The sequence below is a fragment of the Ailuropoda melanoleuca genome, chromosome 16 (genome assembly GCF_002007445.2).
Source record: "Ailuropoda melanoleuca isolate Jingjing chromosome 16, ASM200744v2, whole genome shotgun sequence".
Classification (NCBI taxonomy): Eukaryota; Metazoa; Chordata; class Mammalia; order Carnivora; family Ursidae; genus Ailuropoda; species Ailuropoda melanoleuca.
In genome coordinates this window covers 11,573,399-11,586,839 of record NC_048233.1, presented here as the reverse complement: position 1 = coordinate 11,586,839, position 13,441 = coordinate 11,573,399, and the positions used below count along the sequence as shown (strand labels likewise).

Below are 13,441 nucleotides of genomic sequence, written 5' to 3'. Positions count from 1 at the left end.
CTTTTTGCCTGGGTTTCAGGAAACCCCTCAGACCTAGGCAGATTGACATGGTTCATTGCCTACTGAGGTTGTGAAGAATTTACTAAATTTACTAAAGAATTTACAAAGAAGCAAGTTGAAGAGATTTGCCCAAATAAATAATAATAATCACAGCTCTTCAGAGATGATGGCTGGAGGTGAGGGCGATGAGGAGGAAGAGAAGGTGGGCTAGAGTGAAAGTAGGCCTCATCTGGATTCTGTTAGCACTTCTGGGAAACATACCAGGTACTGAAGGACGCATATATTATGGTAACCATACTTGACATGATTGAGCATGTTAGGCAAAGATCAGAGGTGTAGTTAAAGCTGGCTGTGAATGAGCACAGTGGTGTCAGAGAATAAGCAAACTGAAGATATTAACAGACTTCTTGGTGCTACCAGAAACATGAAAAAAAAAACATGAATATGCTATTATTGCTAGCCTCAAATCCTCCCCCTCCTTGCATGATTTGATTTCCAAATTAAAGTAAAACTGCAAATTGAAAATATATTTACCTTCTCTCTTCTTGATCTGAAAGCTTGGACCAGGAAGTTTTAGACTGTAACAGAATTGATCTCAACTTTCAATAAAGTACAGACCTCCCTCTGAAATACAGGGAAAAAAAACAAGTAACAGGGCACTCAAAAAGATACTATAGTCCAAAGAATTACCTGTATTAAGGAATCAGAGTTAGTGTCTTCCTGTAATCTCCTGTAAGATAGAGGAGAAAAAAGTTTAAGAGGATGCAAATATACATGCAAATAGAGTAAGTAGTATGAAAGAAACATTTAAGATCAGTAAAAACAATGATGATGAAGAGCATGATTGTTTAAAACAGTTTATGCAATGAGGACTAAAAAAATAAATAAATAAATCAAATCAGTGGAATAGAATTTAACCTTGAGAAATTCTCCCACAACTTGGAGAAGCAGAGAAGAAAATGATGGAAGAAATGTGGATTTGGAAGATGTGGGATCGGGAGGTTGGCGAGGGGTCATGTGTTACTGGAACAGAAATACATGAGATGTGCAAAGAATCAAAATATACTATTTCCATTGCTCTTTCCCCAAAAGTTACTTGATATGTTTTAGAATTAAAATTTAGAGCTTGAGAGAAGTCAGATAATTAAATATTTATGAAGAATGAAACCAGTTAAATATGGAGTTAAATCTAATAATTGCTGTTAATGCGTTTTTAAAACTTAATGAGACCATGAGATATTTTGAAAAAGAAGATAAAAAAGTATAAAATAAATATGTAAATATCAGGTGTTATCAGTAAAAATGAGAAACGATGGTGGAATGGTTAGATGAGGAAGAAGGGCCTGCTGGAGTAAAACCATCTTAACATCTGCCTTATACATGGGGCTATCAGGAGATACTGCCTGTTCTTGCAGTTGATAGTTATCTAAATTGAATCAAATATGATTTAAAAACATAAAGATAATTTAAATGGAGTAAAACAGTTTGTATATCCTCCAAATCCCTAGAGACGTAAAGAGAGCATATAAACTCAGTCTAGTGGGAAAAGTCCATGAAAAAGGGGAGAGGAGGAGAGTAAGGAAAGAATAAAAATGGACAGCATAAGAAAGAGTAGGATTCAGCAGTTTCGCTGTTAAATATAAATGCAAGATATAGATTCTATAATCTGAATGTTGAGCAGTAACTGTTTTTAATCATGTTGCCCTATTATGAAACATTTAAGTTGTTATTTATTTATTTATTTTCTAGATTTTATTTATTTATTTGACAGAGAGATACCCTGTGAGAGAGGGAACACAAGCAGGGGGAGTGGGAGAGGAAGAAGCAGACTCCCAGCAGAGGAGCCTGACATGAGGCTCGATCCCAGAACACCAGGATCATGCCCTGAGCTGAAGGCAGACGCTTAACGACTGAGCCACCCAGGCGCCCCTAAGTTGTTATTTTTTACTTCTATAAATATTGTTGGAATAAAGAGGAGCCTATGAGTCTGTACCTTTGATTACATACTTAGAATTAATTACTAGAAGTAGGATTTGTATAGCAAGATACATAGAGATTTTAAGGCCTTTTTTTTTTCATGGAATGATTTTGATGATTCCCACTGTCATACATAGTGTATGTCTGCATCTCATCATTTTTTTACATTAAGTTTAAGAAAAAATTTTATCCATTTTGAAATTTTAAAATATGTTTTACTTATATTAATTGTATTTTTTCTTTACTGGTGAAAGCGAGTATTTTCCATAGTGTTAATTATAGTGGATTCTCATTATTTATGGTACTTAATTCTATGAAGTTGTTGCAAACACTGAGATAGTGAATACAGAATCAGTGCTCTTAGGAAATACAGAATTAGATTCCTGCTAGCTTGTGGTCAAAACATTTTCAGTAGCTGATCATTTCGTATTCTTTTTTTTTTTTTTAAGATTTTATTTATTTATTTGACAGAGATAGAGACAGCCAGCGAGAGAGGAGCACAAGCAGGGGGAGTGGGAGAGGAAGAAGCAGGCTCACAGCAGAGGAGCCCGATGTGGGGCTCGATCCCATAACGCCGGGATCACGCCCTGAGCTGAAGGCAGACGCTTAACCGCTGTGCCACCCAGGCGCCCCTCGTATTCTTTTTAATGTATGTTTCTGCTTAAAAGCACTTTAATATATAATGTTGAGTGTCGAACAGTATGGATGTTTAAATTATAGCACAATCATTCAATGTAGCGTTATATAGGCATCAAAAATAATGTGAAAGAAATGTTTAATGACATGGTGAAAATCTTTATAATGCATTGTTAAATGAAAACAGGTCATTATGATGCAGTAAATGACACAAATTTATAAAAACTCACTTTTGTAAAAAAAAAAGGGTGATTTGGAGCTTTCAAAATAAATTAACCATTTTTCTCAAGGCGAGTTAACCACTTTTGAGGAGAAACAAGGACTTTGGGGCCTTGCTGCATATATTCCCAATGAAGAAGCTCAGTAATTAGGGGTGCTAAATGCTCTCTATTCTTGGCTTAGTGCAGGTGCCTCCACCATTTCTTGGTTTGGTCAGCTTTTTCCCTTCTGTCCTTTGGGGGCTATGATGTAGAGCAGATGGATTTTTACCAAATTTTGAATTCTAAACCTTGTTGGTTAGTTGGTTTCCTGTTGTGCCTTAACTATTATAAAAACAGAAACCAGTTTTTCCGTTGCTTGATGTTTGGGAATTGCTTGTATTTGTATATATACATGAGCATATTGTACACATGCTTTAATGAAGCACTTGAAAGATGTTCTTTTTATTTCTCTTTCCAAATTTTTATGGGGAACTTACATGTATTTCTTATATAGTCAGGAAAAAATAATTACTTTGGAAAAAAGTAAATACCAGATTTTGATGAATTGATTTAGATGCCTTTAATGTTTTTCACTACTTTCTACTCCAGATACATACAGTATTAACTTTACTTCTGTCTGGCCTACCTACACTCTTGAACACAGTGTAGTTCCTTCATGTGAGCCCCAGATAGATGTATAAGACACTATTGAAGTTGTTTTTTAAATTATTTATCTTATTGAGTTGTAAGAGTTTTATGTATTCTGGAAACACTTTTGTTCATTGCATATATGATTTAGAAATATTTCATTTCAACCTGTAGCTTTTGTTTCATTTTCTTGTCAGCATGTTCTGAAGCACGAAAGTTTTTGATTTTGATAAAGTGTAATCCGTTAGCTTTTTCTTTTGCTAAAAGTGTTTTTGATGTCTTTAGAAATCATTGCCTAATCCAAAGTCAAGAAAATTTACAGCTGTGTTTTCCTCAGAGTTTTATTGTTCTAACTCTCACATCCAGATTTATGCTGCATTTTCTGTAGGGCATCTTACACTCTTATGTCACATTTATTCTCAAGTATTTTTTATGGTGTTGTGAATGAATTATTTGATTAATTTCAGTTTATGAATTCTTTTAAGATGCCACATCTAAATGAGATCATAGAATATTTGTCTTTCTCTGACTTAATGTCGCTTAGTATAATGTTCTCAAGGTCCATTCATTTTGTTGCAAATGACAAGATTTCCTATTTTTTTTTAATAGTTGGATAGTATTCTGTTGTACATATATACACACCACATTTCTTTATCCATCCATTTGTCCATGGACACTTAGATTGTTTCCATGTCTTGGCTACTTTAAATAATGCTTAGTGAACGTGGGTATACAGATAACTCTTTGACATAGTGATTTTGTTTCCTTCAGATATTTACTCAGAAGTGGAATTGCTGGATCATATGGTTCTATTTTTAATTTTTGAGGAACTTCCATACTGTTTTCTTTTTTCTTTTAAAATACTGTTTTCTATAGTTGGTGTACCAGTTTACATTCCCACCATCAGTGCACAAAGGTTTCCTTTTCTCCACATCCTTGCCGGCATTTGCTATCTCTTCTCCACTCCCTCCCTCTCCCCCCCTCTTCCTTCCCTCCTTCCTTCCTTCCTTTGTTAATGTGCGCCTAGCCCTGTGGAAAGGTCTGCTGGGGGGCCCCCTGTGGTTGAGCTGATTTATCATTTTCCTTGCCCTGGTGAGGAAGCTTCTGCCTCTTTCCTCACTGTCCCCAGGGCCTGGGGCTAAGCTGTTTTCCCATGTGAAAAGGAGATTTGAGATTCTGTCAATGGAGTCCCATCTGGGTGAATCCAAAGCAGAGATCACTGAGAGTAAGCACATGGGACATTCATCAAATATACAGGAAGCCCCACTAGGTTCAGGCAACTTTCTAGGCACTGACCATGAGCATCATCCAGTGCACAGAGCAAACAACATTGCTGCCCTCCAGAGCTCCATTCTGTTTGGGTGTCAGACAGTCACGTAGTATAGCCAATGTGATATTATCCTGGCTTCTTCTAGATATGGATGAATCTTCCTTTTTTTTTTTTTTTTTAATCGAACAGTGTTAGATCAGTTTCGGTGTACAGCATAGTGATTTTACAAGTTTATACCTTATGTTATGCTTACTACAAGTGTAGCTACCCATCCGTCACCATACAATTCTGTTACAGTACCATTGACTATATTCCTTGTATGCTGTCTCTTATCTTTTTGATGATAGCCATTCTAAGAGGCATGAGGTGATACTTCATTGTGGCTTTGATTTGCATTTCCCTGATGACTAGTGATGTTGAACATCATTTCATGTACCTGTTGACCATCTGAATATCTTCTTTGGAAAATGTCTTTTCAGGTGTTCTGCCTAGTTTTTAATTGGATTATTTGTTTGTTTTTTGATACAGAGTTATGTAAGTTCTTTGTATATTTTGGATATTAACCCTTATCAAATACATGATTTACAAATATTTTCTCCCACTCCGTAGGTTACCTTTCCATTTTGTTGATCACTTCCTTTGTTGTGTAGTGCTTTTTAGTTTGATGAGGTCCCACGTGCTTATTTTTTTTTTTTTGTTGCTTGTGCTTTAAGTATCATATCCAAAGAATCATTGTCAAGAACCATGTCAAGGAGCTTTTTCCCTGTGTTTTTTTCCTAGGGGTTTTATGTTTTTCAGCTCTAAGATTCAAGGTTTTAATCCATTTTGAGTTAATTTTTGTAAGTGGTATAAGATAGGGGTCTAGTTTCATTCTTTTACATGTGAATGTCTAATTTTCCCTGCACCATTTATTGAAGTAGTTGTCTTTTCTCCACTGAGTATTCTTGGCTTTCTTGTCAAATACTAGTTGATCATATCAATTTCTGCATTTTTATATTGCTGGTATATAGAAAGACAATTTATTTCTCTCTCTGTGTGTGTGTGTGTGTGTGTGTGTGTGTGTGTGTGTGTATTTTAATTCTTTAGTATTTAGAATCATGGCACTTAAGAATAATGACCGTTTAACTTCTTCCTTTCCAGTCTAGATGCCTTGTATTCCTGTTTGGTAATACTGACTAGATCCTCTATTACAGTGTTAAATAGAAGACATCCTTGCTTGATCCTGATCTTTGGGGAAATCATTATTATTATTATTATTGTTGTTGTTGTTGTTGTTATTATTTTGCCGTTGAGCATGATCTTAGCGGTAGTTTTTTTTTTGTAGACACCTTAATCAGGTTGATGAAGTTTCCGTCTGTTCCTAGTTTTTTCACAATTTATACCATGACTGGATATTATATTTTGTCCAATGCTTTTTCTGCATCAATTGAGATGATCATGTGATTTTGTTTTTTATTTCGTGAACATGATGAAATTACATTTATTGTTTTTGGTTGTTAAACCACTCTTGCGTTCTTGGAGTAAATCCCATTTGGTCTTGGTTTAGAATCCTTTTTAGATGTTACTAGTTTCAGTTTGCTGACAATCTCTTGAGGACTTTTATGTCTTTATAAACATAAGAGGTATTGGTCTGTAGTTTATTTTTCTTATTCTGTCTTTGTCTGGCCTTGGTATCAGTATAATACTAACCTCAGGGAATGAGGTGGGAAGTTCCTCTTCCTCTATTTTCTGGAAGGGTATGGGACAGATATTATTTCTGCTGCAATATTTAGTAGAAGTCATCAGTGAAGTCATCTGGGCCTAGGGATTTCTTTATGGGAAGATTTTAAATTATTAAGTCAATTTCTTTAATTGTTCTAGGTCTTTAAGTTTCTTTTTTATTTCTTTTTGAGTCACTTTTGTTAATCTGTTTCTTTCTAGGAATATTTCCATTTTGTCTAAGTTGTCTGAGTTGGCATAAAGTTATTCATCATATCTTCTTATAATCCATTTAATTTCTGTAAGGCCAGTAGTGATGTCCCTCTTATATTCATGATTTTATTCACAAACTTCCCAATTTACGTATTTTCTCTTTTGGGAGGGGGCAGTCTACCTAAAGGATAGTCAGATTTGTGAATTTCATAGAATCCACATGCAGTGTTACTGATTTTTTTTCTCTACTGTTTTTGTGTTTTAATATTTCATTGATCACTCTAATATTTTTATTTTCTTTCTTATGCTAGCTTTGCAGTTAATTTGCTCTTTTTTCCCCCTAGTTTCTTAAGCTTGAAGCTTAGTTTATTGATTTGAAATTATCTTCTTTTCTTAAAAGAAAAAAAATATCTTCTTTTCTAATACAGACACTTAAGGAGTAAATTTATAGAATTTACCCTAAGCACTGCTTTGGTGGTATCCCATACATTTTTTAATAAGTTTTTTATTTGTTGTGCTTTCATTTCCTTTTATCTGAAAATATTTAAAAGAATTTCTTGTGATTTCTTCTTGGACCCATTGCTTATTGAGAAGACATTAAGGAAGAATTTAGAAAATTCTCATTTGTGAATTTCTCAAATTTGTTTTTCATTTATTAATGAATTCTGTAGTTCTCAGCAAATACACTTTATATAATTCAATCTTTTTTTTAAAGATCTTTTTATATGAGAGAGAGTGCACGCATGAGCGCCATAGGATCATGACCTGAGCCAAAAGCAGACGCCTCTGACTCAGTCTTTTAAAATAAATTGAGATTTATTCTGTGACCTAGTATGTGGTCTATCCTGGAGTAAGTTCCATAGGTACTTTAAAGAACGTATGCTCTGTTATTAGATGGGAATTTTCTTTAGAGGCTAGGTTAAATTGGTTGATAATGTTCAAATTTCCATATCCTTGAGGATTTTCTGTCTAGTTGTTCTTTTTTTTTTTTTTTTTTGAAGATTTTACTTTTAAGTAATCTCTGTACTCAATGTGGGACTCAAACTTACAACCCTGAGATCAAGAGTTGCATGCTCTAGGGGCTCCTGGGTGGCTCAGTCATTTAAGCGTCTGCCTTTGTCTCAGGTGGTGATCCCAGGGCGGGGGATCCAGCCCTGCCTTAGTCTCCCTGCTCAGCAGGGTGTCTGCCTCTCCTTCTCTCTCTGCCCCTCCCCCAAAGGCTGTGCTCTCTCTCAAAGAGAGAAATAAATATTTTTTTAAAAAGTTGCGTTCTCTGTCAGCTAAGCCAGCCAGGCATCTCATTTCTGTCTAGTTGTTCTATACTTCTGTGAAAGTAGGATGTTGAGATCTTGGACTGTTAATGTTGAATTGTCTGTTGCTCTCTTGATTTCTGTCAGGTTTCTCTTCATTTGTTTGAGGCTCTTTTTTTGTGTGTATAGGTTTATAGTTGTATCTTCCCGATGATTTGAATCTTTATCATAAAATATTCTTCTTTACCTCTTACATATATTAAAGTATATTTGTCTGATAGAGTCACTCCATCTCTCTTAATGGTTACTGTTCACTGTGACCTTTTATTCTCAACCAGTTTGTGTCTGTGAATATAAAATGTCTCTTGTAGATAGCATATAGTTGAATCTTGCTTTGTTTTACCAAGTCTAACAATCTTTGTCTATATATATAGAGAGAGGTATTTTTTTGAAAAGGAAAAACTGTATATATTTAAGATGTTCAACCTTTTGCCGTGGTGGTTTTTGTTTTTTGTTTTTTTTAGAGATTTTATATATTTATTTGACAGAGAGTGTGCGCAAGCAGGGGGAGTGGCAGGCAGAGGGAGAGGAAGAAGCAGGCTCCCTGCAGAGCAGAGCGCCTTGGGATCATGACCTGAGCTGAAGGCAGAGGTATACCTGACTGAGCCACCCAGGCGCCCCCAACCTTTTGCCTTTTGTTTGAAGTGTTTATTCACATTTAGTGTTATTAATGATATGGTTGGGTTTACATCTGACATTTTGATGTTTATTTTTTTATATCTGTTTCTTTTTTGGGGTTTTTTTTTTTTTTTGGTTCTTTTCTGCCTTCTTTCGTATTAAGTAGATATTTTCTGGTAGATAATTCCTTTATTGATTTTTTGATTTTTTTTTTTTTTTTAAGAGAGGGAGAGAGAGTGGGGAGGGGCAGAGGGAGAAGAAGAGGGAATCTTAAGCAGGCCCCACACCCCGCACAGAGCCCATCTCAGGACTCGATATCACAACCCTGAGATCATGACCTGAGCCAAAATTAAGACTCGGACACCTAACTCTCTGAGCCACCCAGGCATCCCAATTTTTGAACTATATTTTTGAGAATAAAATAGTTTTAGTGATTATTCTAGGGGTTGCGATATGCATTTTGTTAAAATCGACTTTATGATAATACTGAGTTAATTCCTGTAAAGTATAGAAATTTTACTCTAGTGTGTCTCTGTTCCCTCTCCTTTCCTTTTTTGCTGTTATTGTCATTTAGATTACATTTCTATTATAACCAATATCATGTTATGATCATTATTAGTATGATCTTACAGGTTTTTTAAGGGTTAAAAAGAAAAAGGAGAAAGTATTATATAGTCTTTTTTTTTTTTAAGATTTTATTTATTTACTTGAGAGAGAGAGAGCGCCCAGCCTTGCACAAGAGCATGAGTTGGGGGAGGGGCAAAAGGAGAAGCCGACTCCCCTACTGAGCCAAAGCCTGATGTGGGGCTCAATCCCATGACCCTGGGATCATGACCTGAAGACAGATGCTCAACCATATGAGCCATCCAGGCACCCAGAGTCTTTTTGTATTAACCTACATATTTGCTGTTTCTGATACTGCTTAATTCTTCCTGAGGATTTAAGTTACCATTTGGTCATTTCTTTGCTCCAGTATAATTCTATTCTCTCCCCTTGTCCTTTGTATTTCATATCTTTTATTTTTTATTTCTTGTCCTATTTCTTTTTGAATTTTAAAAATTCCTCCTTAGGGATGCAATGTACAGCATAATGACTGTACTTAACGCTGCTGCATGACATACAGGAAAGTTGTTGAGAATAAATCCCATGAATTCTCATCACAAAGAGAAAAAAAATTTTTATTTTTTAAAGTTTCTACATGAGATGATGAATATTAGCTGAACCTATTGTGGTAATCATTTTATAATATATGCAAATCAAACCATCATGCTCTATGCCTTAAACTTAATGCAGTTGATGTATGTCAGTCATTTCTCAATAAAACTGAAAAAAAAATCACAAAAAAAGAAAAAATTCCTCCTTTTCACTTTGTTTCTGTTTCCTTATTTGTTGTTTATTGTTGTGTTATTTCTACTTTAAACTTCATTTCTGAAGTGATTTATTCTTATATTTCTTATTCTTTCATCAGTTCTGTCACCTCAGTTTTGAGGTTTTTAATTTTAATTTGTGTTATTCTTTTATGGCTAGTGTTATATTAAAGTATTATTTTGCAATAGGTTATAAATTTTATTTGTTCAGCAGCCATATATTTCTGGCATATTTTAATTGTAAGGATATGATTCTTTATTTTTGGTTTTATTTTAAATACTAACTTTTTAAATGAGATTTTCCCTTAATATTTTTATTGTCTTATTTTCATGTGTAATTGTTTTTCTTGAACTCACTGAAGAAGGCAGGGTACATCATAACTTCTGTAACTTCACAGAACTCTTCGTTGTGTGTGTGTGTTCTAAAAAATGGTAGCTTGCTTTCTGACATTTCCTGACTTGGGTTCCTTCTCCCACCTTTTTTTGTACCTTATTTTACCATTATCCCTCTTGTACCTATCATTCTCATTTTTCATTCTACTCCCAGTAATTTATCCTCAGTATGGGGCTTTGTCTGGAAGGGAGTCCTGGAATGTCAACTTTGAGAGTTCACAGTGGGTTAAAGTGTACTAGCTCCCTCAGTGCCAACCATGAATTCATTGTATTCACTCATTCTTGGAGTGGCCAGAACCCCTGCTAATCAGCTGATGTTCTCATATTTGTTTGCCCTACTTTCCATTGTTACCTATCTTGTGTGTTCTTCTGTTCTTAGGTCTCCTGAAGGCCCTATTTTTTCTTTCTGATTCCTCCTGCAGAAGTACTGATGCCAATCAGGTCTTATGGCTATTGGTAGTTTTCCATACCTTTTTGGATTTTGGATTTTGTGGTAATATTTTTTTACTTAACTCTGTTGTGAATGTTGTCCATGGATTTTTGATTTTGCTACCTAGTTGTTGTGTTTTCATGTGGAGGGCTTGTGGAGATTTTCCAAACCTGTGCTGCTACCACTTTTGTCATCTTCTTAGGTATTATAACAGCTTTACTATGGTGAGGGAAGCTCCCTTCCAAGGTTAGGTTCACATGTCAGAATTCATGACAGTAGTGCTTTGGTATGACCAAAGATTTATTACCCACACAGGTGGGGGAATTCTGAAACACGGGCAGAGGACAGCTTTCTGGGAAGAGGTCCAGAAACAGAGAAAGTGAATGCAAGTGCACAGGTGTTCTATAAAGGACAAGTCCAGTTGGTGCAGAATTTGAAAGAGGCACCCACCAAGCGTGGAATATGGAAGAGGTAGCAAGTGGCTCATGTACTTGGGGGTATTGGTGGGATTGAGCCCTATCAGTCAGTACACTGCTGAGAAAATGACAGACACAGGGAAGGGATGATACTCAGAGGTTGTCAGCACTAAATCAAAATACCAACAGCGATCTCAGTTTCTTTCCTTTGGTCTTCATAGTAGAGATCCATTTTTTAACTCCTGTTGTTGTGACATACAACTGAAGAACTGAGCTTTGATCTTGCCTGCCATCTTTGTTTTTGCTACCCATGATCAACTCCTTGAAGAAACTTATGTTTTCAGGGAGAAACCAAGAGGTAGGCCTACTTAGTTATCCCAGCCAGAGAGATGAAAGGTGAAGATAATGTACAGTTATCTCCATTTTCAGGAACAAGTCACTATTGGTTGGATGAATCAATAAAATGACCAAAGAATATGTTAAGAATGAGTGATAGCCTTCTTAATTCTGCTTTTTGTTCAGCTCTGTTAATTACATGTATCGTTTACGATATTTCATTTTATCAAGCATTTACTGAGTGTCTAATCATTCCATTTAATTTGTGCACACAGTGTTGCATGAGATCTTGGGAATATAAATAAGCCAGAGTCTAGGATTTACTTGATTCTAATATGATACTGATTTTAAGAACTTTTTATTTTATATTTATATTACCCCATCTCAGAAATATTAAAATATTGAAAAATATATCCTAAAATTGAGGAATTTTTTATGAAATGTTTATTAAGTCCCAAGCATAATGCTAAATGGTTTTGCATCTATTACCGTTTAGTCTTTACAGTAACTCAATGGGGATAGATTATGATCTTTCATTTATAGATAAAGAAAGCTTGAAGAAATGATGTAAGTAGTTTAAGTGTTAGAGGGACATTGAACTCAGGTCTATCTGATTTCTTACCGATACATAAATGTTTTTAGTCAGTATGTAAAGTGAGTGTATCTTCTAGGGAGGGATTTTGTTTTTCCTGATTGTTTTCCTCTGTTTACCTCAAAGAGTGAATTTTAACTTTTTATTTAATAATATGCAAAGGACTTAGAAGGCTTTTTTTCTTCCCAAAGTTTTTCAAAGATTCGATTATAGAATTTGTAGTTCTTTAGGATGGTTAATGAAATGCTAAGTCATATATTACTATTCTTCCTTTTTCAGGTGTGTTACTTCTTTCTTGGCAGCTTCTCAGAATTCTCTTACCATACTGAATTTTGGTAGATTTTGGTGTGAAATATGTAGACCTATTTAAATTTGGACTTAAACTATATCATTCCTGTAAATAACATAACCTCTTTGGTAAACTTACCGTTCATTTAAAAAGTAGAAGAAGCCACCTCAGAAGTTGACATTGCGACAGTTCTTTTGGGGAAATGAGAAGGAAAAGTAATCTGCTAGGGGAAAAGAAGAAAAATGAGAGGAGAAAATCGTGGTGATGTGGGCTGGCAGAGTAGGGATGAATTTCTAAAATAGAAAATTTGTTTGGTAAACTGGTCATGCTAATCTTGTATTCAGTTTTTAAAAAATCTGGCCTGAATTTGAAACACCTTAGGCTAGGACCATTCCATGTACAATAACAGATGTTAACTCTGCTTAGATAAAAATTATCTTACTGCCCTTGAATTTAATTTAGTATGCTGGTGGTCTCTTCAGTAATGTCCAGGACCTAAAAGCTGGATTTCCCTAAAATATGTGATGTTCTTTATTTCTCTTCAGGTGCTTATAGTGTCCATTCCTTCCTCCCAGTCTATTTATGAAAATATTATATTTGATATTAGGTAAATAGCAAAGAATTTTTTTGAATATTATTTTGAAGCAGAGCATGATTTGTTCATTATTCAGGAATATTTACTAATAACTCTCCAAGACACTGCAGAGTACTGTGGTTGAACACTAATCAGTAATCACATAGCAGAAAGCAAGCAGAAATGATCCTTTACTAGAGCTAGACTGGGGTTTGCAGAAAGAGCTCCACCAGAACACCTTTTTTAGCCTCAAGTATATGTTTTTATTTTCAGTTACCAAAACCATAGGAAATGGTAGAAGAAACAGGCTCAAATTCTTTGTTTTGACACATCAAGAAGGGGAAATCCTATTGCAGATTTAAAACTACTTCACAGTGCCAACTTTAGTTTTTTCTTTTTGCCATTTATCTTCTAACAACATGAATTTTGTGGAAGGATAGAAGATGTGAGTCCAGAGATCGGAATTGACAGCAG

General features: G+C 35.1%; 1 protein-coding gene across 2 annotated transcripts in view; it reads left to right on the top strand.

Annotated features, from left to right (window-relative positions):
- LRP6 (LDL receptor related protein 6) overlaps positions 1 to 13,441 on the top strand; it is a 171,286-nt gene that overhangs the window by 80,934 nt on the left and 76,911 nt on the right. The window lies entirely within an intron of this gene.